This window comes from Ailuropoda melanoleuca, chromosome 7 (assembly GCF_002007445.2).
Source record: "Ailuropoda melanoleuca isolate Jingjing chromosome 7, ASM200744v2, whole genome shotgun sequence".
Taxonomy (NCBI): Eukaryota; Metazoa; Chordata; class Mammalia; order Carnivora; family Ursidae; genus Ailuropoda; species Ailuropoda melanoleuca.
In genome coordinates, this window is record NC_048224.1 from 42,080,755 (window position 1) to 42,107,500 (window position 26,746).

The window sequence follows — 26,746 nt, forward strand, 5'->3', positions numbered from 1 at the left end:
TATCATCTATCTATCTATCTATTCTATCTATCTATCTGTCTATCTATCATCTATCTATCTATCTATCATCTATCTATCTATCTATCTATCTATCTATCTATCTATCTATCTATCTATATCTATCATCTATCTATCTATCTATCTATCATCTATCTATCTATCTGTCTGTCTATCTATCTATCTATCTGTCTATCTGTCTATCTATCTATCTATATCCATCATCTATCTATCATTTTTCAGCTCAGGGATAAGGAAAACTGAGGCCCCCACAGCTCTAGCTCACATGACTAGAAAGGGGCAGCAGGGATTTAATTCAGGTGGACTGACTCACGAGTCAGAGAGCCCATTCCTAACCCTTGGTTTTGCTGCCATCCTTGACTGATATCAAAGTGTGGTCTGCACAACGAAAGCAAAAGGGCAAACTTCAAAAGGACCCAGTGGTCAGGGTCCAGAGTAACTACTGACAATGAAAGACCCTTCCTAACTTCCAGAGAGAGTAGGGGAAGCTTCACATGGAGCCTGAAGAACAGAGCTATTTCTCACCTCTGACTTGGGTTTAATTAGCTGTATAACGTTAGGTGGCATTTTGTAAAGTGTAATCTACAACCTGTTGGCAGGTATTAAGGCAAGGGGGAAAAAGAGATTTCCTAGTTAAACATGTTTGGAAAATGCTATTTTAAATCAAACACATTATACAGCTTTGTTGGCTTCAGGGTTTTCCAGGGTCTTTAATAGGTTTGTGTACCTCAGCTATCTCTAAGACGGGAAGAGTTTATAGTGTTTTCCAAACCTACTTGATTATTTTGTGTTTGAAATATGTCACAGGATTCAGTTTGGTGGCACACAATGGGGAAAGTGCAGGTTTAGAACAAATCTACACCCTCCTCCTTCCATGTCCTTACACATTAGATGGGAGTAATGACTGCATTCAACCGTAGCCAGTCTCTGAGTGCAAGGCTTGTGGATGGAGACTCTCTACCAATGTAAAGCATGAGTGAGACAGATAGTATCACATGTATTCGGTGCCTGGAACTTTTAGGTGCCCCCCCCTGGCTTTTTTTTTTTTAAGTTTTATTTGTTTATTTGAGAGAAAGAGAACATGAGCAGGAGGGAAAGAGGGAGAGGGAGAGAGAATCTCAAGCAGACTCCGTGCTCAGTGGGGTTCAATCTCATGACCCTGAGATCACAACCCGGACCCAAACCAAGAGTGGGATGCTTAACTGACTGTGGCACCCAGGGGCCCCTGCAGATGCCCTTTAGTTGTGATGGCAACCTTAGGGTTAGGAAGTGCTGCTTGTATTTTACTGTTAAGAGAGCTGAAGGCTTCAGAAGGTGAAATAACTTGCCCAGCCAGTAATTATTGGATTCAGAATTAAGAACTCAGTCCTATAGTTCCAAATCCTATGGTCTTCCCACGACACCAAGTTATCTTTTTAAGCAAGATTCATTTTTTCAGTTTAAACAATAAATATTTATGCAACAAATATCAGAGGGATACCCAATATCACTCATGCAAGTAGAATTGTCGGATTGCTAAAATGGGGCCCCTTAGTCGGGTGGAGCTAGAGAGCTGGAGTGCAGATAGCCATTTTATGTACAGTTTTGAACTTGAGGGGAGGCACAGAGCTAAACACACTATAATATCTCTGTCTCAGGCAAATCTTTAAAGCCCCTGGAAATAGCCTACTCTCTTTGAGTCTGGCCTGGAAAGAAAGTAAGTGAGAGGAAGATAAAGTGAGAAGTAGCAGACAGAGAAGCTTAACAAATCTCTCCTTTCTGGAAAACTGGCCCTCATGGTATGTACAACCAAAAAAAAAAGAGTATTGTTTCCAAGAAATCAGTCAAGGTGTGAGAGTGTTTCAGAGGGTCTAGAAATTACAACTTTCATTTTTGAAAGAATGGACTTATATGAATAAATAAACAAAATAAGGAAAAGTGGGGGGAATCCCTTCTGGACAACAACATTTAATTCAGCATATAGCAGGACAATCAAGAAATTTAGCCTGAGAGAGATAAAAGGCAGAAGTGGTTCCAGGGGAAATCGAGGATGAATCATACAAATGAATAACTCTTCTGTCATTCTTCGAAGCTTCTTTCAGCATTATGTTTTTGGAGGGGGACTTACTAGATGAGCCTTTATTTCTGTTTCAATCTCTTTCTATGTATGGATATAATATACACTTTGCTAGGGTGTGGTGATTGGAAATTACATATTTAAATTGAGCATATTGGCAGGAGTCCCTAAATTTATTTCCAAGTGACCAGACAGTAAATATTTTAGGTTTTGCAACTAGATGATCTATGTCACAAACACTCAACTCTGTAATTGCAGAGAAAGTAGCCACAGTCATGGCATAAAGGAATGAGCATGGCTGTGTTCCAATAAAACTTTATTTATAAAAATAGGCTGCCACCTGCTGGTTCCCTGACACTTGCTGGAATATAGTAGTAAAACTAAATACAGATTGAACTGGACAAGAAGGAAACTAACATTTTGTTGAGAGCCAATATATGCCTGTTTTGTGCCATACCTCACGCTAGAAGCTTTTCATACTTGCTGTCATTTATCTTGTCGTTTGTCATGACAACCTGGTGAGGTAGGTATTATTATGCATACCTGGAAGTTAAATGGAGGCTCAGGGTGATTCAGTGACAGTTTAGAGGGACCGCCAGCATTTGGACCCTAATTCTAAAATGCGTGCTCTCAACTACTACCCTGGGCTGATTCATCAAGCCACTTCCTGTAGTTCATCCCAGGTGAAAATTTAAATTAGCACTGCTCAATGAAGAGAAAGATCAGAGCCTGAGCAGACACCTTGACCTTCCATTTCCTAGATCTTTAGCAGCAATCTGGTGGCTGTCTGTGTGTAACCACCAAAATATTTGACCTCTGTCGTTCTCCCAGAGCTTCTGGCTGGACCTCAAGTTTTATACGCTTCCCCTCTGGAGAATGCTTAAGCCAAGGTGTACTGTTTGCAAACACTTATTAGTTTTTAGGAAGATGTTGGCAAGTTTCCTTTGGCCTGAGATGGGATTCCTGAGTCTGCTGAAGCCTGGTTGTGCTCATCGATCATCTCAGCCAAAAAGAGTTGCTAATTAGGGTGACACCCTGTCTCTCTTTACCTCTAGAGCTAGGTTTTCTTGCTCTGGGCATGCCTGTTTCAGCCTGAGTGGTTTGCTGGGCTTTTTACCACAGGCCTAGATGAGTGCGAGCTAATGTATAGTCCTTTTAAAAATCTATGAAGCCTTGTGCTCTAGTGCAGAATTTACCAGATTACATTCCAAGATGTTTTTAGGTACATGTCCTGTGGAAAATGGCATTTGTGGTCAAATAACTTGGGGGACACTGGGTTAAACAAAGCTGAATGAGTTAACTGCTACAGGATTTCTTAGCTCATGTACTTTTCTCTCCCAGATCTCCCATTGGCTTCTAATCACACACAGAATAAAATCTAAACTCCTAGCCACTACCTACAGAGCTCATTTCTCTGTTTTATTCAGATCTCTGCTTAAATGTCATCTCCATGTCTCACCCTACTTAAAAGAGCACCCCACTCACCCCCATCTATCTCATTTGTCTGTTCCCTCACTGTGTTTTATGTTTCTTCTTAGCAAATACCTGCCTGAAATTGTGCTCACAAGTTTATTTGATTCCTTGTTATCATCTACTTTCTTCCACCATAATGTAAGCTCCATGAGGAGCTTAAAAGGATCTTGCATGTCCGCTTATCTACTGTATCTCCACCCTTGGAATATGAGCTAAGAATTCCCAAGTACAGGACACAGTGCCAAGATTCCCCTAAACCCCTTTCTCCACAGGACACTTTTACAGTTTTATCTCATGAGAATGCTGCTCCATAGGCCACAGTTCCGGGAACTGCTTGTCTAATGGAGCCTTAATACCCATGACCATTTCAACGACAGGCAGCAACAATGACAACAGAACATTAATATCCGAGTGTCAGTTCTGTGCTAAGCAATGCACTCATCCTTATGCCATTTAATCATCACAATAACCTTCTCGAGTAGGTGCTACTATTTTGCCTTTACTATGGATGAAAATGAGGTTAGAGAAGTTAAGCAACTTGGCCAAGATCACGTTGACAAGAAAAGAGCAAGCACTTGAACCCAGAACTAATGCCAAAGCCATACTCTGAACCATTAGCGGATCCTCCCTCTGCACTGTGAATTTCTCCATGTCCTAAGATAGAGAGCTCTTTGTCTCTATCCCTCTCTTGAGTCCTTCCCTTCCTCCCACTGGTTGTAGACTGATCCTTGTTATAATCTCCAGATACTAGGATCTCTTGTGACTCAGCTTCAAATCCCCAGACAGGCCTCCTCTGTCCTTGGTACTGGTTTTTCCAAATCCCAGGCAGGGAATGCTTTGATCCCAGAAGCTTCCTCTGAAAGCAAGGGCATTCCTTGAAGTCTGTGTCCTGAGATAGTTTCCTGTCCCAGAACAGGGCTGCCTTCCTCCTGTCATATGTCATGACATCACTCTGCACAGTTGAAAGCCCAGAGGGCAAGGCATGAAAACAACTTCAAGCTTTGGGCTTTCTAAATAAACTCTAGTGAGGAAGGAGAAGTCAAAATCTGGGACACAGCAAGAACTCCTGTCTGTGGTTGAAGATTAATTCTATTCCAATTGTGCTCAATTTCAGATGAACCAGATATAAATTTTCCTTTCAAGAACATCATTGGCAGGAGGAGTTGATCTATGAGAGACAGGCAGTTCCAGAATGATAAGGGTGATGACAGAAAAAGATACAGGATAGAATGGGATGACAAAAAAGGGATATCTCATCTTCCCAGAGAAGGGAGATGGTTCCTGAACTGAATTTTAAAAGGAGATTATGAGTAGGTGAGAAACATAGGGAAGGATATTCTAGGAAAGAGGGAGAGACATTTGCCAGGGCATAAAAAGCATGAAATAGTTGGTGTTGGGAGCATGGATTACAGCTGAAGTACAAGGTCTGTTTGGAGGCCGGAAGCCAGACCATCAAAGAAACTGAATGCCAGGTTAGAGATCTGAATTTTTCCTGTGGCCAGTAGAGAATTATTTGGAAATCTTTAGGCCTGGGAATGTTTACCTACAACCCAGGTTGAGGGATAGATTGAAAGGAAAGGCTGATGGGATGGGAGCCAATGGGGAAACTATTGCTGTGGTCCATCTGTGAGATGCATGACCCGAATTAGGATGATGAGGGAGAGGGTGGGGAGGCAGTGAACTGATTTACCTATTAAGGCAATAGAATCCCCAAGATTTGGAATATGGTGGTGTAGTAAGGAAAAAGTGGAAAGGGAGAAAGAATTAATCCAAAATTTTAGTCTTCATTTTATCCACTAAGAGAGGAATAGGTTGGGGAAGGGAGACAACGGATGAGTTTCAGATTTTGTCACTTTGCATGTCTTGCCTTTGAATGAAATATATTTGAAGTCATTGCCTCGGATGATCTTGTCCTTCAAGAGGAATTATGGCTTCCCAATGAACTAGGACATCTAATGCAAAACACCTGGCCCCACCTTATAAATGGATGAGAAATTAAATAAGACACAGCGCACTCTAGTGGCTGCCATAAATGTTGACCGCCCATCAACAGAAGGGCAGGTGGCAGGGGGCGCCTGGGTAGCGCAGTCGTTAAGCGTCTGCCTTCGGCTCAGGGCGTGATCCCGGCGTTCCGGAATCGAGCCACATCAGGCTCCTCCTCTGGGAGCCTGCTTCTTCCTCTCCCACTCCCCTGCTGTGTTCCCTCTCTCACTGGCTGTCTCTCTGTCACATAAATAAATAAAATCTTTAAAAAAAAAAAAGAAGGGCAGGTGGGTTGGGTGAACTTGTTACTGATAAGAAGTTGTCAGAAATAGGTGACATTGGAGTGCTGGAATGGCAGAGAAGTTCTGAGATGGGCCCCAATGATACTGATACTGCTCCTGCTATTGATACTGCCCCTGCTATTCACATCTTTGTGCAATTCTCTTCCCTTGAGTGTGGGATGGCCTAGTGGCATCTTTCTAACCAACAAAATACGGCTAGGGTGATGGGTATCGCTTCCACAATTAAGCCGTACAAGATTGTGATGTCTATTTGCTTGCAGGCTCTCTCTCTCTCAGATGAAACAAATGCCCATGTTGGAGAAGTCCATGTGGCAAGGAACTGAGCATGGCCTTGGGCCAACAGACCTCAAGAAACTGAATGCAGCCAACAACCATGTAAGTGAGCCTGGAAGCTAATAATTCCCCAGTTGAACCTTCGGATGAGACTCCAATTTTGGCCAACACTGTGAGTGTAGCCTCAAGAGAGGCCATGAGGTAAATCCAGCTAAGCTATGCTCAGATGCCTGACCTACAGAAATTACAAGATAACAAATGGGTGTTACTTTAAACCACCAAATTTCATGGCAATTTGTTATGCAGCAAGAGATAACAAATACAGTGGACTCTTGCCTCAACCCACACGTGCCAAAGCTGTTCAGAGAATAAGACTCTGCTGATTTTCCCTTCTTAAATAATATATTAACTCTGACATTTTTTTTATATTGTCCCTGGCTTCCAAGAACAAGAGTCAGAAGACCTCGGACCGAGTCCTGACCCTGTTGCCAACTGGCATGAGATCTTAGAAGGACTTTTTCCCCCTCTGAGTCTCAGCTTCACCATCTTCCAAATAAGGGGAGTTAAACCAGGCCAGCAATTTACAAAAACCTTAATTTTTTTTTCTTTTGCCACACAACTCTTTCACCAAATGACATTTCACGAGGAAACTCTGTGCACAAAACAGATAAAAGTGAAGGGGATTACGTTGAAATCAGATAGAATGGAACCCCTGCTTGGCCTCCCCATTTCTCCACGGCAGTCCCCAAATCACCTTGGAGGAGTCTTTTCAATCCAGTCTCCAAGCCCCTGGCTTAGAGGCTGTGGGAAAGCCCTCTTAATTTCAACATTCTATAGGTTCTAAGGGAAAAAAAATTTAACAAACTACCTCCAAGTTACAACACTCTTTAAGTGAGAACACTCTACTGTGACATCTCGGCCTCAAGCCACCTCCGTGTGACCATCTGCCTCCCCTGGGGGCAGCACCAAAAGCACAAGTGCCCAGCATGAGCTGACGTTTACTTCCCCGAGCTCCCCAGCAGGTGGGTTCTCTCCCGCTCCCTGCGGACTTGCCTCTCCCAGGCTGTTTCCTCCCTAAGTGGAAAGTCATGGCTTTCTGGTCCGGATGTATTCCCATGTTCCCATGAGTACTGCTGCTGCTGTTGCTGTCATTCTGTATCTTGGTGCCTCCACCGCATGCAGTGTTTGGGAGAGGCTCTGGCCGGCAGAGAGTCCAGGGCTGCTTCAGGCTCTCTTGTTCTGGCTGTGGTGGGTCACTTCTGCAGAGAGGCCATGTGTGTTCCTGCTGGACCACACGCCTAGAAAGTTCCCCCGTGCACTGCTACGAGGCCAGGAGTGCCTTATGCTGCATCTGTAGGCTTAGACTTCTGAACAAAAATACACTGACTTGTGCTCAATATTCAGTCCCTGCCATCTTTCTTTTCTGCCAAGTATGGTTTTACCCCTGAACACATCCCTGGGTGATAAAATTTGAGTTCTACTCCTCCCAAGGATCCCCTTGCCTGATGTCCACCATTGGCAATTCTCTCCTCGGTTAAGCATTGCCCTCCCTATTGAACTACCCTTTAAAAATGTAAATATTCCTTTAGAAAGTAGCCTGCTGTCTTCAACCTCCTTCTTATCTGAAAAATGAGAAGAAGGCCTGAGTGCTAAGTGGCACAGCGAAAGAAGTGTAGTTGCGGGAGTTGTGGGCATGCCATCACTTTCGACTTGGTGCAAATGACAACCTTTCTAGGCCTCAGTTTACCCACCTGTAAGGTTATCTATAGTTGCCGGGACAATCTGAGAGTGAGGCGTGGAAAAGTCATTTTATACATTTATGCATTTATGTGCATCTTGCTTTGTTACCACCTGACCCAGCATAGGAAACTGCTTCATAAGCCCCAGAACGCAGGTCAGGGCCAGGCAGTGCTGTGCTACCGTTCCATTTCCTTTGGGAAGGCAGAGAGTATCTTCAACAGTCACTAACTGAGGGCCTGGTACCTGTCAGCAGGTGGCTAGGCCTTGGGGAACCTGAGCACCAGCATGACACAGTTGCCGCCTCTCTGAGGACCTTGACCTCAGGGGTGTGCAGTCAGGTGGGGCGGGAGAGGTGATGATCAAAGTCTTTATGATACACAGAGGTCAGTGGGGGGAGCAGAGAGCTGTGCGGGAACTCGGGAGAGGGCTGTCTGAGCCAGCTGCAGGCCGGGCATGGCTTCATGACACAGCACTTGCTTGTGTGTGCACCTGCCTCAGGTCTCTGGCTGCTGAGGGGCCTCGGGTGGGAATCAGGCTTCACCCTGGGCCGCTTAGAGTCCAGGAGTGGAAACACATTGCAGTAGGAACTATACACTAATTATTTAATTACAGTTTGCACAGGAAGTGAAACCAGAAGGAGTTAAGTCAGAGATACCACCAGGGGCTGCCCTGCTGAAGAGAAGAACACTAGGGTCTGAGAGATGAGCTTTTGATTCCTTCTTAGCTTTGTGGTGTCTAGCCCCCTCTGTTGTCAGAAGACAAGAATTTAGGGGCCGAGCGTGACGTGCGTGTCCTAATGGGTATAACCATGTGTTCAGGACTTGGAGCTGGGTTTGAGTTCGGGCTTAGACATTTGCTGTCTGTGTGGTCTTGGGGAAGACACTTAAACGTTTTCAGCTTCAGGTTCCCCAGATTTGGATGGGAGGCAGTTACACTGGCTGGATGGTTGAGGATTCAAAGGCAAAATGCCTGTAGAGTTGCTAGGAAGTGGGGGCTATTACAGTCTCCCCAACACCCTAGCTCAAAGACCTTTTTGGACCTGTTCATTCAGAAGTTCGTAGCAGCCAACTCACCTTCTCCAGGGCAAGAGTTAACCACTGGTTAGTTCTGAAGCAAAGCTGTCGACTTGCAGAGCTTACAAAATCTCTCTGGCTCTTGGGGGGTGGGGGTGGGTGTTAAAGGACCAACGAAAACCATGTTACCAGTTACCATGGCTACATAATTATGAATCTGTGAATTTCAGGAAATTTAAAAAAATCTGAGACAACTTGGCCTTTTTTTTTTCCGCTTCCATTCACAAGTAGACTAGAAATGCATGTGGAAGGGCTTTTCTTCACACAGTTAGTTTGCTTTCAGTGCGGCATTTTGTTTGTATTCCTTGATGGAGGGTCAAAGGATGCAATGATAGTGTTGAATGCGGTTGTTACTAAATAGAGGCCAGAAATAGGAGACAAGGCAGAAGGAAACAGAAAAACAATTCTAGGCTTAAGGGCATTACTGAAAGAAAAGTCTGGTCACGAGGGTTAGAAGCTGGTAGGCACACAGACTCTTCTCCTCTACCAAGAAGTCACACGGTATGTGCAGCCCCTTTATGGTAAGGCCACTGCTGCCTTTTGTATGGATGGAATTATTGCCTGGAGATGGCAGGAGTTTGAAGGGTTTTCCCCCCTTGGAAGGGAGCCTTCGTCTCATGTTTCCCACATGTTGAAGATGTTCAAGTTGGCCGGGTTTAGATTCACGGGAATCCCCTGCGATCTTCTCAAAGCAAGAACCATCACACTCCTCTCTAAGACTTCAGGGGAATTTGTGGCTTGGAACCTACAACCCTTTATTTTTTGATCGTCCTGAGATTCACTGCCCCAAGGCTGGGCACACTGATCTCACTCTGTCCCCCCATCAGCCCTTTTACACCAGGTGCTCGGTTCACCTGGCTCTCGGAGAGGATGCGGGTACAGGCACAGTCCTGCTTCTCCAAGCAGAGCTCCAGACTTGCCAAGCACAACAAGTCTGTGCCTTCTTTCCTGGGACGAAAACCAACAGTGATGACCTGACTGCTACCTTTAGTGTCATTCTCCTCTCTCTCTCTCTCTCTCTCTCTCTTTCTCTCTCTCGGCTGAAATTCAAACTTTTCTGTTTCCAGGCAGAGAATTGTTCCACTATAAGCTGACCTTTTCTAAGCACCATGAAAAATGATATATGCAGGGCTATTCTGTAAAGTCAACAGATATCAAGGCCAATTGGGGGCTTCTCTACTACCGTCTGGCCAATCACTGGAAGAGATCATTCAAGGTTCTCTACGGGGTCAGCCCGGCCTGACTGCACCAAGCAATGCAGCACAGTGGAAAGAAGAGTAGACTTTTAGTCAGAACGTTTGGGTTCAAAGCCAACCCTGTCCCTCCCTGACGGACAGCCCTCATGTGAGCCGTTTAACTTCTCGGGGCTTTTGCTCTCTGTCCATAAAATGGAGTGAATGATTTATAACCTGCAGCGTTAGAGTGAGAATTAGATGAGGAATGACGGACAAACTCCATCATGTATGTGATACACAGTTAGCCTTCAGTGTCAATTACTGTGCGTCTGTGTTTTATCCTCACCGCAAGGAATTGTGTATTTGAGGTGAGCTCAATGTCTGGTACCTACTTTCTACTTTTCAAACTAAAGTGACTTCAGTGTGGAGGGACTTCTGCTTTGCACCAGCTAGACAGTTTTTCCTGTAAGAGAACATGGCTGTATATCTACAGAAGCCCAGGGGAAGGAGAGAGTAGGTGTTCTTAGTTCACTGTGAGCGTTAGAAAGGGTAGGATTAAGAGGGACATGTTTTTCATTCTGTCAGCTTGAATTCCCTTTCCAGATTCCATTCTGGTTATATGATCAGGCTACTGCCGTATTTATGGGTGGCCACAGTCTGGCTGGAGGGGTAGGTTTAGTCAGAAAGGAAGTTTTTTTTCCTTCTAAAGGCAGCGAGTGCAAGGAGCAGCAGCATTCAGAAGGAACACGGTGAAATGTGCTTCTGATTCGGGGATCACTGGGACCTGGGTCTGAAAACTGGCTCCATCACCCTGCATTCTGGGACTCTGGAAAAATTATTGATTTCTCTCTACTCTTCAACCTATGTCTTTGTCCCATAGGCATGGTCCATTTCTCAGAGACGTCTAATGGATGTTTAGTGAGATGGTGTACACAGGGGGGCTACAGAATAGAGCAGGCTCTCAAGAGATTTTGGTTATGGTATCATTAAAATTAATTAAAACCAGCGTCCTTTGTTAAGCATTTTATACTTCCCATACTCTTGTCTACTGTCCTGCTTGGGGAATCGTACTGATTCCCGTTCCAGGTGGGGACCCGAAGAGGCAAACATTCCCACTGAAGTGCAAAATTGCAGCCTGAATGCACACTGCCTTGCTTCATGATTTTTAACTGCATTGGTGTCATTCAAGGTTCTGTGGAAATGTCCCAAAGGCTAAGAACAATGGGGTGAGTTTCAGACCCTCCACTCCCACTTCAACCAAAACAGCCCCACATCTACCTGTCATATGGGAGTTCCGCCGCCAATTTCATTTAATGAATATTTCCATGGCTAAATATAAGTTCGAAAACCACTGTCTGAAAAACGAAGTCCTTATAAATTGAGAAGCAAGAAAACTAAGAAAAACCTCCATTTATTGAGCCCCTACTATGTGTCAGGTATTGGGTCTGCCATATATTATCTCACTTGGATGTCACAAGAGTCCTGAGACATAAAGACTGTCATTTTCTTTATATGGACAACAAAACTGAGGGCTGGGAGATCAGTAACTTCTTTGGGGGGAGGAGACAAGTGGTTAGTAGAAGATGAGATAGGGAAGCGAGGTTTTTCAAACAAATCATAGACCAAAAAAAAATCTTTAAAGACTGTAGAGTTGGTAATACCCCTTTTAATCCTTACCCAATTCACACTGTTCTGAGCAAACCAGAGAATTTTCATACCACGCATGCTTTTCCTCCCCCAGATGCCGTCACCTACCTGGTCAGAGCACAATCACATCTAATGTAATGGGCTCAGATACACACGATGCCAGCAAACTTGCCACAGGTTTCTTTAGCGCTGAACAACCCCCTCCCCCCAGCCCTCAGCTGGGCTTACCATATCGAAGGACAAGGAAGAAAGCTGGCTGGGGTGGGCAGCAGGGTTTCTTTCTAAAGTACATATGGGAAAGCTTCGTAAAAAAAAGGGGCGGGGGGGAAGGTCCACAAAACATGAAAAAGAGGCATTCATTCTTCAAGTGGGGCTCCCTGCCCCGCTCTCACTCCGGACGGAAAGCATTTCCAAGGAGTCCCCCAGCAGCACCGTACTTTATAGCTGACAGCTTTAGACTCCGTGAACACCCAAACTCCAAACCTTGTGCATTCTGGAGTCAGAACTCGACATTTACATCCGGCCCTGGGCTGCTCCCTTTCCCCTCACCTGTGCTGAAACAACCTCCTGCTTATAAAATACAGCCAAGTCTCCGAACTGCCAGCCCACTGAGACCCCCTCAGACCAGTGAGATAAAGAGAAGGGGGGGTGAGGAACACAGGAGAAAGAATCCAAGATCGCCTAAGTGCCTCTTTCAACTTCCAAGGTGATGACAGTGTTTGACAAATGACAAGGATTATCTACACTTCCGGTTACTGAGCACTCACTCTCCCAAATGCTTTGCGCCCCATTTCCTCCTCATCATGACAACAGTAGTTATTGTCCCCATTTTAGGTAAGTGGACACTGAGGCTCATACAGGTTGCGGATTCTCATCAGGGTAACATCTTTGACGGTGGCGGTGGGGACACCAAAATGACCGACCCCTGGCTTCAAAACCCGAGCTCTGAATCCTGTTACAACACTGATGAAAGAGGGGAGCCCCTGTGCCCTTCTCAGAGTCTGACAGGTAGAGCTTCCCAATCCTGGGGCAAGGGGTTTCTCAGGGCTTTCTGTGATGAGAGGCGAGGAGGGGGAGGTGATTCTAGAAAGAGTCAGGGTACTGCTGGCTCTAAGCACCCCCAGACATGCACAGGTATCCAGCCCAAGGATCAGTGAATTGGGAAAAACCACGGGGAGTCCCCCTGCCCTTCAGAATGGAAGCTGGTGTCCACACCTTGTAGTGTGTAGTTACTCATCTGGCCCTAGGAGTTGCCTCCTCCTTTCTGTCCTCCAGCCCTCATCCCTTTCTTTGTCTTACCACAGGGAGGATGTGGTGGAATGAGGGATGGAGACAACACTTTTGTAAACTGCAAGGTGAGCGCTGTTTAAATATACAATTTTATTGTTCTTTCTATAATCCTCTATCAACCTTCTCTTAACCTATCCCAGATAAGGCCATGAACGACCTGGACACCTTCAAACTCTACCTCTCTCCCCCTCAAACAAAAATATTCGCAGGTGAATCAGCCAGGCAGGGAGTTAAGAGAAGATTCTTACTTTTCCTCTGAAGAACGCAGAGATAAAAACTTTACAGAAAGTTCCTTCCACATGCGACTGTTCATAGAACTAAAACAAACCCCCCAAATCTACAAGGATGGAAGGGGTAAGCAGAAGACAGTCAAGGTGCATCTGATCATAAGAAATACCCCATTTTGCCAGCAGTGAAGACAACAGCGAAAGTTTGACAACTATGAACCCACAACTCCTTTGGTACCAGGAGTGCAAACGTGTGCCATAATGATCTTTGGGGATGGGGGTGAAACACGCTTACCTTTCCGGAGTTGGGAAAGACCTAGATCCTTGAGTGAACCAGCTCCACGCAGTCCGTCGTCCCTGGGTGTGAGCGGCGGGGCTCCCACGTGCGCTGCCCCCAGTGTCACCCCCCGCCGCACAGTCTTTGTGCAGAAGAGAGGCCGTGTGTGTCTGCGCTCGCGGGAGAGCGTGTGACAGTAGGCAGGCTGTGGCCAGCGCAGCCAGCTTTGGCTGGTTTATATAGCGGCTCCTGCCTCTGTAATGGGACGCCTCGCCTCCAGACATCCTTTCCTACTTTTTCAGTTGGTGAATTAAAGGAACAGCCCTCCCAGCGGAACAGGGTTAGCTCATGAAAGACGCACTCACTCCCTGCTCCCTGCCAGGAAAGGAACCCATTTGCATACAATTTATGGTGAAAGTAGGAATTCCAGCTTCCCTCGTCTGCCTCCTCCCCTTCTCCACCCCCGACCCAGACCCAGAGCAGCTGTTAGCTAGGTGTGATTTTTGCTTTGCTCCCCAAACGGATTTTCTAATTGTGAGACAGAAGCCCAGGGAGCGAGAGCGGGCAGGATCGGCAGCTCTTGGCTCTGCTACTCAGGCGGGCTGGAAACGCGACCCGGGGCTCGCCTGGGCTCTGGGCGGCAGCTGCTCAGTGGCACCTCCGAAAGGAAAGGGGCCGAGCCCAGTTCCTGGAAAGAGGAGACTGAGCCCTTCTGAAGCCTGGGGCGTTTGGGTTCCTCTGGGCGGGCAGAGAGATAACCCAGGATTAGTTCTCAGCAGGTGGGGCAGCGCGGGCAGTGCGGATCAGCCCGGCTTGGTCTTCTGGGGGAGGGAGCCATGCCCAGCTGCCCAGAGGCTTCACCGTCCCAGCCCCAGGGCCCTCACAGGGGCAGCTTTTTGGACAATGCCCTTGCCCGGAGTGGGCCTGTTTTCTAAGTAGCACCTCCTGGGGAAAGTTCCCTGAAGTTTTCTTCTCAGTGCAGAAAGGTGTCCAGCACAAAGAAAAAAAAAAGGTAACAACTTAATCTTGGAGACACAAGCTGCGCCTTTGCTCTCCAGCCTGCTGTGGACTCTTTCCAAGCTCTGAGTCATCCATTCGTTTGGTGGTTAGCATGCACCGAGGATCCGCAGGGCACACACAGGCATCCGGGGCAGTGGCGAAGCAGCTAGGGCAGGGCAGCCACGCTCCGGCGTGTCACAACGCACAGTAGTTTTGTGACAGTGGAGGGAAACGAGGCATCATGTAACCTGTGGCTCTCGTTGGACCCGCCCTTATTAAGTCTAGAGTAGGTTCTCCGCGAGGTACTTTACGGATATTATCTCATTACAGACTTACTCGCACCAAGCAGCTGCTGACCCCTTTTGACAGACGAAGAAATGGAGGTTCAGAGAAGTAATGGAAGTCTACTTAGGGACTACACCTGGGAAGTGTTTAGATGACAACACCGGACTCCATAGTTCTTTCTACTGTGCACCACTGTCCAGGAACATTATTAGATGATATTTAAATGTTTTATGGCCTCTTGAATTATAACACTGCTTGAACAAAAATCACTGCCATATTTAAATAGGGAAAATATATTTCTTTGTTCCATAAGAGCTAAAGGGGAGATCCTTGTGGGTTTTTTTTTTTTTTTTGGATTCATTACTAATAACGGAGGCTGCAATCATCTGCCTATTTTTAATAATGAATGATATAATTCCCAGAATTTTTATTATTATTGCTGTGGGCCTCAGTTTCTCCGCCTGGAAAAAGCAGGACGAAGTTAGGTTATCCCCATGGTTGTTATGGCTTTGGCATTCTAGGACTCTCTGGTTAAGTGACCCTCCCAGACAGCAAGAAAGCCCATAAATAGTCATGTCATAAAACAGCTCATTTGAACTTTTGAACATTTTGGCTGATTCAAATGTTGGTTGTTTTGGAAGTTTTTAATTCTGTGTTTTAGCCAAAGTATGTTGCAGTAGCACGAGACTGTGTCTTTCAACTCCTACTGAACGCTTCCTTAGCTCTTGGTTTCCCAGACTCGACCAAGTTTATCTCCCAGGGTTAGGGAATAAAACATTAGAACAGTATATAATACATTTCATATGGCATATAGGCTATATTTACATATAGCATGTAATCAATACATGTTTGTGATTATGTGTGTATTTCACTGCAATAAGAAAGCATGCTAGAAAACTGGGTAATAAATATGACTTCTGGGAATGTCCCAAACCTGACCCTCCCACTATTCCACGGGCATTGACTGGGGTCAACTACAGGTGGCTTAGACAATCAGAGGGAAAACAAAGCCGAATATCACCAGGCTGGCCCTCAAGGCAGGAATAGGCCCGTGGAGCAAACACACAAGAATATGACTAAGCAATAAGTTACTTTCATGGAAGTATATTCTGACAACATAGAAAAGAGATGGCTAGCTTTATTCATATATCTTTAGAAGGGATAGTAATTTTAGGAATTTTCTCCAAAACCCATGTGGCATCTTGAGCCACACCTGGCTTTTCAATAAGGGGGACCCAGACAAGGACTCCTTTCCATCCATCCCTAGGCCTTTTGCCACCTCTGTTGCAGGCAAAGGGGTCTGCATATGCTCTCCAATAGCTGAACCTTGGCTAATGCTGTACTCTACCCAGAATCCTCACCTCCATCTCTTCACATTGGCTTATCATCCAGTTCGGATCCAGCTTCACCACAGAGCTTCCTAAATTTCATCCACAAGAAATGTTTCCAGGCGCTGCAGCATGTGGGAGCTCTGTTGGGACATTCATTATTTGAACATGGTAGACGTATGTCTAGTTTTTCCCCCTAGGCTTCCAGAGGACATGAGTCACACCTGCTTTTTCTGCACCTAGCACAGAGCCTTGGGTATTCCAGACACTCCGGAAATGTTTATTGAACAATACTGTAATGAAGGAACAAGTTGAATGTTTGACATACTGTGCATTATCATTAAAAATCGTCCTTTTTCATTCATAGAACATGAGAGGGTAACTAGATTATCGTGTCCAACACACCCACTGCACAGATGAGGAAAGGGGACTCACAGAGGAGAAATGACTTGCCCAAGGCCACCATGGCTGCTTTCCACCCTAGACATTACAGCCGATGAGGTTTCTAGAATTAATAACCATTCATCCTCCTCTTTGGCAGAGCCATACCTCTTGGCATCCAATCTCTTATGGTCTTGTCCTTCTCGGTACCGTAAGCACTTTCTTCCATGTGAGAGGGTGGAGTGAGGGCTTGTAAACACCTCTGCATCAAGTTCTCTGCCAAAGACTGATGCTGCTGTTGCTTGTTTGTAATCCTCCCTCACCGGCTGCTGGTGGCAGCTGTGGTTTGGAGGCCAGAGGGAGCATGAGGGTTTGCCTCAGGTGAGATCATTCTCATTTCCTTGAAGGTCTGTGAAATGTAATGCTTTTCTTTTTTTTTTTTTTTCCAGATAGATCAGCCGGTGAGCAGAATGTTGACCAGGACTAGCACTATCTGAGGCAGTCAGGCATCCATTTCCTTGAGAAGTCTGGCATCCCCTTCCCACAGGACCCCTTGCTTCCCACCTGCTTAGCCACTCCTTCACTGTTCCAATCTCCTCCTCTTCTTGGGTATCCCAGTGTGATAACTCCTGTCCAGAAACCCCAGGTGAGTCCACATATGCCAGAAATCTCTCCCAAAGCAACGAAGGAGCTCTGACCCAACACAATGGGCCAGTCATTCAATTAGAGGCATTTGTTTAGAGTCAAGGTTCCCCAACCTGCTGTCTGCAAGTCTTTGTTCAGTGCTCTTCGCCATCTCTTCTCATTTTTCCTGAGACAACAAAGGACGAGAAAAGCTCAAAGACACCATTGAATGAGTCGGAAGCTAGAGGAGAGCTTTCCTGCTTGATGGAATAGGGCAAATCAGCTGCATAATCAACCAATAGCTAGATTGTCTGGTCAGCATAGCAGAGGGGATGGAGCTTTGGCTTGGAGTGGATTCGGGCAAATCCCTTCCTTGCCTTGGCTCTCAGTGTCCTGGTTACCAAACAAGCCACCCCTAAGGATCTTAGCCACTTAAGCATTTTAAGTAAAATAATCAAAGAAACAATTTGAAGGGCTCTGAGACTTTGCAATTCAATTCCCTGTCCCTAGAACAACCTTCCTCCCACTTTGTCCACATAGGGCAAATTCCTATATTATTTCTCAAGATTTACTTTATAGTACGTCCAAGAACATTTTCATGACCTTCCATGAAGAGAGAAGAGCTCCTCTTCTATTCTCATCCAGACTTTCATTTTTAGCACATTGTGTATTTTACCCCAGTAGACCATAAACACTTTGAGGGCATGCACCATACTTTTCCTCTGCTTATTAACAGATCTGTTCACGGTTGGTTCTTATGCCATGCCACTTCCTAATTATTGTGAATATCATTCCTGCACATCATGGTTCTTAGAATGGCACAGACCCACAGTAGATTGAGGAGGTAACCAAAAAAAACCCCAGTTTCTTGGAATGATTTATTAGACGATTGGAGACTTTCTTATCATCACTGATTTATTCACCTATTTCCCCATTGAGACTGTGAGAGCTGCTTCAGGACAAGAGCTCTTCTTTCTATCCCAAAGCACTGGGAAGTCAGTTAATGTTCCCATGAAATGACTGACTAACTGATTGACTAGATGATGGAAAAGGCATAAGACTGGTAGTTTGGGGTTTCATCAGTTTGACCATTTACAAGGTGAATTACATCTTGAGGAAATCATGTCCCTTCTTTGAAACTCAGATTCCCCATTAGTGAGACAGATAAAAATTCCTATCACTAGTACCTCCCAGCGTTGGTTTAAAGATGAAGGAAGAGAGTGGAAGAGAAATTGCAATGATTTAGACAGATTTTGGGGAAAATGAATGATTTCCACCCCTAAAATCCCAGTCAAAAGCTCATACTTTGCATTAATGAATTGCACTTACAGAAGCAAGAATCCCAGGTTGTATCTAAAGTATTTCTCCAGGGCTAACAGGGGAGAGAAGGGAGTTGAAGCTACCTGGTGCTGTCTTGTCTTCTAACACTTTCTAAAGAGGGCTTCTTACCCAGAGGCCCAAGGGGAAGAGGGAGGGTTCAAAAGATTAGCATTGGCCCATGCTAAGCTGGGAGGTCTGAAGTTGTGGATTCTCTACAGATGGCTGGGGAAGTGGTTTTGGGCATGTTCCGTGGTCTGAGCCCAGGCTTCAAGAACAAATACAAGTGAGTCAAACCACACTGGGGCTTCATGCAGGTCACAGAGGGAATACATAGCTTTGAAGGTAATGCAGATTGAGTATCTAGACTGATTTGCCACAGCTGAGTTAGATACTTGTGAGGAAGTTAACTTGTCCCTCTTCCTTATTCATCTCCTTGGTTTTTCTGAGATTTTGTTTGTGGACGATAGATAACAGTAGCTGTCATTTCTTGAGTAGTCCCCATTATGTAGTTTATGTATTTTAAGTCATTCGCATGTATTCAGTTCCGTGATGTTTACAATGAGCCTATTAGATAGACACTGTCATCATTCTCCTTTTGCAGATGGGGATTGTGAGGTACAGAGATGTTAAGTACATCGTGCCAGACACATGAGTAATAAATGGCAGCAGGAAGAACATCCAAACTCAGGCTGTAAACTCTGTCCTCAGCTTTCTAGTACTAGGGGTGCTTCCTTACGTATTTAACAATTACCCAAAGGCAAAGATGACATGCTTGGACTCAGATGGACCTCCCTGACTGATTATGGAGTTTGTGCATAAAAATCTAATGAGGCAAGAAGAGCTTTGGTGAGGGCACCTGGGTGGCTCAGTCGGTTAAGCATTGGACTCTTGATTTCGGCTCAGGTCATGATCTCAGGGTTGTGAGATGGAGTCCCACATCAGGCTCCTTACAAAGCTTAGCGCCTATCTGTCCCTCTCCCTCTGCTCCTCCCCCAACCCTCACTTGTGCTCTCTCTCTCAAATAATATATAAAATCTTAAAAAAAAAAAAAAGAAGGGCTTTGCTTAAGTATCTCTGGGTGCTCTAGCAGCAGGGCTCAGTGAAAAGTCCCCACTGGGTCTCTGCTAATACTGGAATTGTGAAAGGATCTGGCATGGATTTGGTTCCCGTCCTAATTCAACCACTAACCAGCTATGAAGAGTAGTGGGGCCTGGGCCATATTACTTGACTTGTGTGTTATAGGTTCCTCGTTTGTAAAATGGGCACAGTAAGAGCTGATACTTCTTAGAGTTGCTCTCAGGATTGAAGGAAATATGCTTAGTCAAATGCTCATGTTGCTACACTCTGAGTGATTCCTAAATGGTGGTCATCGGCTTACAGACAAGTCATTTATTCTACTCTGGGCCTTTACTTTCTCATCTTTAAATGATAGAAAACATCATCTCAGAGTCATGTTCTAAAACAAAAGTGTTCACAAAAAGAATGTATAGAGATTGATAAATGCCTTGAAATTCCCGGGTTACCAAACTGAGTGCACTGGCTACTTTATTTACTCAAACAGCCTGCACAGCCTGCTTTACTCAAACCCCCTCCAGCCTGCTGTGCACGTGCAACACACACACACACACACACACACACACACACACACAAGCTTACTGAATATTCTCCTGAAGGGATGCTTCGTGTTGGTTTGAGAGACATTCATCTGGAAGAAACAGTGTTAACTTCCTTCGAGTAGTGGAACTACATTTGCCTACCCCTTCTGCAGTGGGCTTTAGGGCCCCTGTTCTGCCATGGTTTTCCAAGTCTTGGTGCATTCTGTTTCCTCAGTGATGCTGGAAAATTCTCCCCCATTTGGAGTCAGTTGGGTGGTATCACTTGCCTCAGAACTGAAAGGTCCCTTGGCAGGGCCTAGAGGTTGATGGACTAGTATGGGGTATGGGGTCACTCTCCTCCTTGGGTAGCAATCGTGGGCTGGCCTTTATCCTGACTGGGCAGTCTCACCGCTATCCTTCCCTATGCAGCAGCCTTCCAACAGCAGGAGGGGTGGCAAATACACCCACTTATATTTGCTAATAACATTACAAAGCATTAACATTACTTCTGTTCTCACACCTAGGTTCCCCTCACATTATGGGGGGGGGAAGAGTGAGGTGAGGAGAGGTCAAGAGACTTGCTTAAAGTCACATAACCAGCACGTGGGTTGACAGAGGGTCTCCCCATGCAAAATACTGGGCTCCTTGGTCGCCACTGTGGAAACTGTCTATATGGAGTATTATTTCATCAGTTTTATGAGGTACAGTGGCATCACAGAAGAAGCCCATCACCTGAAACCGGACAGACTTGGGTTTAATCCCATTTCTGCCATTTATTAGTGTGTGAAGTGTTTCAAATTCCTTCTGTGAGCTGTGAGCCTCGTCTGTGACGTTGCCTGTAAGATGGGGGGTGCGAATACTCACTCATCCAGTGGACAGGATGACTATTGTAGGCTGATTAACCATCCCTCCCAAGACAGTCATGACCTAACTCCCCAGAACCTATGAATGTTACCCTTTATGGCAAAAGGGACTTTGCAGATGTGATTAAATTAAGGATGGTGTCCCAAGGAGATTATCCTAGATGCAATCACAAGTGACCTTATAAAAGGGAGGCTGAGGGAGACTTGACTGCAGGAGAGGAGAAGGCAGAGTGACCAGGGAATGGAGATGGAAATGATGTGGCCACATGCCAAGGAATGCTGGTCCCTACCAGAAGTTGAAAGAAGCAAGGAACAGACTCTCCCCTGGAGTCTCCAGAAGGAACTGGCCCTGCTGACGACGTGACTTTAGCCCAATAAAACTCATTTTGGACTCTGCCCTCCAAAACTGTAAAAGAATGAATTCTTGCTTTTTAAAGCCACTAAATTGGTGCTGATTTGTTGCAGTAGTGACAGGAAACGAATACAAGGACTCAATGGGATGATGTCTCTGCCTGGTGCACAGCAGGGCCTTAAAAATGGTCATTCCATATCACTGGATTTTCAAGTATCTTCTCATTGCAGCTCCTTGAATATGACTTTTTAGGTACTGTCTGGAAGACGGGGAAAGGAATGGAAGCTGGAGGGACCCCAACCTCCCCCATTAGCCTGACAGTTTTGAAGTGGCCTCTTGATGTGGGAGTTCTGCAGTGTTGAGTGATTTAGTCCAGAGACAGGAGTCAAACTGGACTTACACATCACATCCTTATCATTCCAGAGTCATTCTGACCCTCATAAGTGTCAGGCTTATCTAGGTAGCTGCTCATCTGTAACTCTGAGGACCCGTCCGCAAGCGCAATTTGTCAAGCTGAAAGAGCTAAGAGATCAGCGTGCTCGAGGATGAGATAAGAGAAGGAGGCTCCGAGCAGTGGTCTGTTTTGCCCACACACTGTGAGTTGTGGTCAATTGAGGCTAAAATCTCAGAGCAATGTTTCATATGGAGGAAGCGATTTGTCTAGATTTCTGTAAGACTCACAGAAACCAGGAGTTCATTTCTTAGAAAATCCTTCACAAAGAGCTGCTTCTTTAAAAAAATTTTTTTTTATTTATTTATTTGAAAGACAGAGAGAGAGAGCATGAGAGAGAGCATGAAAGAGAGTGAGAGCGTAAGCAGAGAGGAGGGGTAGAGGGAGAAGCAGACCCCCTCCAAGCAGGGAGCCTGATACAGGACTCCATCCCAGGATCATCGAGCTGAAGGCAGACGTCTAACTGACTGAGCCACCCAGGCGCCCACCCAGAGCTTCCTCTACTTAGACAGAGAAGAGGTAAGAAGGTGGGTGAGAAGAGCAAGGGGTCAGTCACCTGGTACCACTCTGCTCCCCTGCTTCTGTGCACGATGCACAAGTCCTCTCATCTGCTTCCCTTAGGTTTCCAATTCACCCAGTGACCGCATCAGATGGAGCTGTGTATCTGGGGACCATAGTGAGATGCCAAGCCAGTCTTTCAGACACCATCTCACAGAACCGCCTCTGTACGGGAAGTTCAAAGGCTTTCTAAATTCTTTAGAACACCTGCCCAGGCCAAGAATGGACCTGACTTGCAGAAGGATGGTACACGGGGAGTGCACTAGAGTAAGTATAGATACGTGACTCACTGTATGAAGCAGATGACAGAAGACTTCCTCCCTGGAAATACTTTATAAGGAAGTTATGGCGAAGCCTTGATAATCCCCATGGACGGGAGGGGGTGGGGGCCAGAATGAATCAGTGCGACAGCTGCATCGTGGAGGACCAGCAGAGGGGTGCTTACTTTGAAGAATAGTCTGCCAGGAGCTCGTCTGAGTCAGTATAGTGTTGCCAGTGAGAGATCTTCTGGGAGCCTGGTTTAATGAGCTGAAATCAGTAGGAAATGGATGCTTTTAAAGGAAGTGGAAGTACTTTGGTTCTTCAGCAAGTTGTAGTCTTGTTTCCCCACAGTTGATCTAACAGGTGATTTATGTGAAACTGCTGGTATTTGACTACCTTTGACCTACAAAGATGGCACTTATGTATTAGTTCAACTAGTGAACGTAGGCCTTGCTAAGTTCCCAGGACCACACCTGGGTGTGCACAGAGCAGAGCCACTCACTTCTAGGGATGCAGGCTTGCCCGGTGAGGATATCTGCCATGGCCAGAGCCGAAGGAGGTGTGCAGTAGTGTCCAGATATTCTGGAACACGTAAGACCCCTGGGCACGTGAATGAACCAGGAATTACTCCCCACCAGAGTTGAGATTGAATTTTACCAGATACTTGGTGACTTTCATTATTATTATTATTATTATTTTCATTTTACCAGTTACTTGGGTGAGGACGTAGAGCAGAAAGGCAGGGTTGAGAGAAATGAAGAGAAATAAAGAAATGACACGTTTCTTATGCTCCAATGTTGCAGAGTATTAGATCTACTCCAGGGCTATAGGCATAAAACTACCAGCTATGGCCAGCCACAGAAAATGCCAATTTCCTTCTTCCTTCCCATGGAGAACAATGACAAATGAAGGAATGAAGGAAGTCGCTTTAAAGGGGAGTTACATGATGGTTGGAGACATGAGACCTAGAAGTCTGCCAGACTTCTCAATGCCCAGGGACCCACTTTGGAGGCTACCTCTGGCTAAGAAGTATCTTTGGCTTAATAACTATTTTCTTTGTGAATCGGCTGTTTCCTTCTCCAAAGGCGCTGAGGTCGGAGGATGGAGAGTTTATCTCTAAGACTTCTGAGTCCTTTTGTTCTCTCTAACCCAAACATCTGGTTTCCTTTGAGTAGCTGAGAAGAATGCCCAATGGCAAAATCATTCTCTAGGTCTTGAATGATCCAACAAGATTTAACCAGCATCTTGAGCAGTGACTGGCCCATAGTAAGCATTCTGTAGATATTTGTTTTATGAACGGTTGAATCTAATTATCTTGAAATACAAGCTTGGAAGTGAAAAATTTGGCTCATGTTTTTTCTTTATAAAAACAGCCAATTTAATTTAGTACAGAATTATTGATTGTCTATGTTTTTCTGTAGCAATAAAAATAATGACTGCAACCTTTTGTTCCTGATTGTTGGATGTTGCATGAACAGAGTTGGCAGCGGTTAGAACTGCTGAAGCTTATAATTGATGAGTTGAGTAGGAAGGTATCAGACTGGTAATTTTGTCTGAGTTGTAGTTTGGTGGCCAATGCCCTCCTTCTAATACATCAATGTCTTTATTTTACAAATTTTATCTATTGGACTCAGACACGTATCCCACCTTGGGCATCTACTGGTAATGGGACCATGTCACAGGGATTAAAAGGTGATCCATTCAGCTCTGCAGGTGTTTATAGCCCCATGGGAGAAGACACAGAAACAGGGAACTGCAGAACAACGTGGTATGTGTTGTAGTGAAAGTCACTGTAAGAGGCTATGATAGGGACACAGGGGTACAGAGAACCTAATTTTTTTCAATGCTCAAAGGCTTCCAGCATCAGGAGACTCATTATCTTACAGGAAAATGCAGGGAAAAGGGCGCATTGACATTTTCTATTTACTCAGCTTTTTAAAAAATGAGCACCTATTATGTGCCATGTTCTAAGTCGGGTGCTGGAAAGGCAGGAGTAAAATGCACAGTCTCCACTTTCACTGAACTTTCCGATTCATGGGGGAGATGACCATTAAGCACATAAATGCACAAAAAAGCATATACTCATAAACAAAACAGTGATGAGTGTGATAAACCAAAAACCAAGTGACTGTGAGATGCTCTACATTGGTTTCCATTTCCTGGACTTAGTTCAATCCTGAGGGGTGAATATTTTTTTGAAACTTGTATTTTTTAATTTTTAAAATTTTTTTAATTTTTAAAAATTTTTTAATTTTTTAAAAAAAGATTTTATTTATATAATTGACAGAGACAGAGACAGCCAGCAAGAGAGGGAACACAAGCAGGGGGAGTGGGAGAGGAAGAAGCAGGCTCATTGTGGAGGAGCCTGATGTGGGGCTTGATCCCAGAACGCCGGGATCACACCCTGAGCCGAAGGGAGACGCTTAACGTCTGAGCCACCCAGGCGCCCTGTATTTTTTTAAAAAAATAATTTAGTTAGTCTTTTAGACAAAACTGATTTCTGCAGAAAATACGTAGTCATTTAAAAAGACCTTGGTATTGATAGGAAAAAAATATACAAACTACTTTTCTGTATTAATGATAATGGTTTCCTTTGCAGTTTGCACAATGGGGATGTGAATTTTTACTCTACTCATTTAAAACATATGTATATAATACTTATTTTGTGCTATGGACTTAAGTGCGTTACAGGTGGTAAACTCATTTAATCCTCATAACCTAGCGGAGAGGTATTATTATCAGTATTATCCCGCTTCACAGTTAAGAAAATAGCTCAGGAACTCAGATTGGTTAGATAACACGTCGAAGGTGGTACAACCGATAGACGGCAGAGCCCGGACTCGAATCCAGCCTCTCTGGCCCCGCGTCCCTGCTCACCACCTACACTGCTGTGCCCTGAAGAGTGACCAAGGCAGAAGAACCCTGACATGTGCCCGTCTCACCGGCGTGAGAACGGAGCTTTTTAATCTCTATTCCGCTGAGGAGTGAGCTGAGGCTCCCCGTTGTAAAGCGCTCTGTCCAAAGCCACTCGCTCTGTCAGAGCTGGAATGAGATCCTGGCCTCGTCCCATGCCGAGCACAAGCCTTCAGCTCCACGTCATCACTTAGGAGCCTCATGGTGTATGGGCCACCCCGTTCGGGGACAGAATATTAGAAACACAGTCACTGAAACATGCTCCTTCTCCTCAGCCTACTCTTTACTTCATACGCCTTTAAGATGCACCACCCCTCAGGGGTTAATCAGCTCATGCTGATTTATAAACGTGGCTTGGTTAGTCTTGTCTCCGTAAAAGCACGGCGAGTCTGATTCTTCCACTCAAATCCACCCACCTCTGTCTAGGCTGATGCTGAATGTGGAAGTTCTCATTAAATACTCCCTGGTTTAAATCACAGACTTTGAAATTTTTATGATGTTGCATACACACTCCAAAAAAATGCACTAAGTTAACCCAATGGTTCTGAATCACGCAGACCTGGGTTCAAATCCTAGCTCTGTTATTTTCGAGCCACATGCTCCTGGGCAAGACTGGTCACCTCCCTGAGCCTCTGTGTTTTCATCCTTGAAATGGAGGTAAGAACGGCTATGTGTAGGGCTGTTGTTAAAAGTCAGTGAGGTAAAGCACTTAGTACCGTGCTTAGGACATAGGAAGTGTTAAACAATTGGTAACTATTATTGCTTCCAGATTTTTCTCTTTATTGAACAAATATCAACTGAACAAAGCTTCCTTACCAGCTTTCACTTCATTTCTAAAACTAGATAAGGAGCTGGGTACTTACTGTATTTTATTTTCCTCTCAAATTCTTTCCCCTGCCTTTGATAAAAAGGGGTCTAATTTGTTTCACTCTTATACCAGTGGTTCTGACCTGGGAGGGAAGGGATTTTCCTCCCCAGGGGGCATTTGGAAATGACTGGAGATATTTCTGGCTGTCACAACTTGGGTGGGAGTGCTACCGGCAACTAGCAGATGGAGGCCAGGGAGGCTGTTGGATATCCCGTAATGCACAGTACGGACCCCCACCCCCAAACCAAAGGCTTAGGCAGTACAGATCGGTCAATACTGCTGCGATGGAGGAGCCCTGGTTTATCCCCTCTAGCACCTCACACGCATGCACGCACACACGCACACCACAGACTGCACGCATACATGCTCACACTCACGCACACCCCAAGTCCCCTGTGCACATGGAGGGAACAG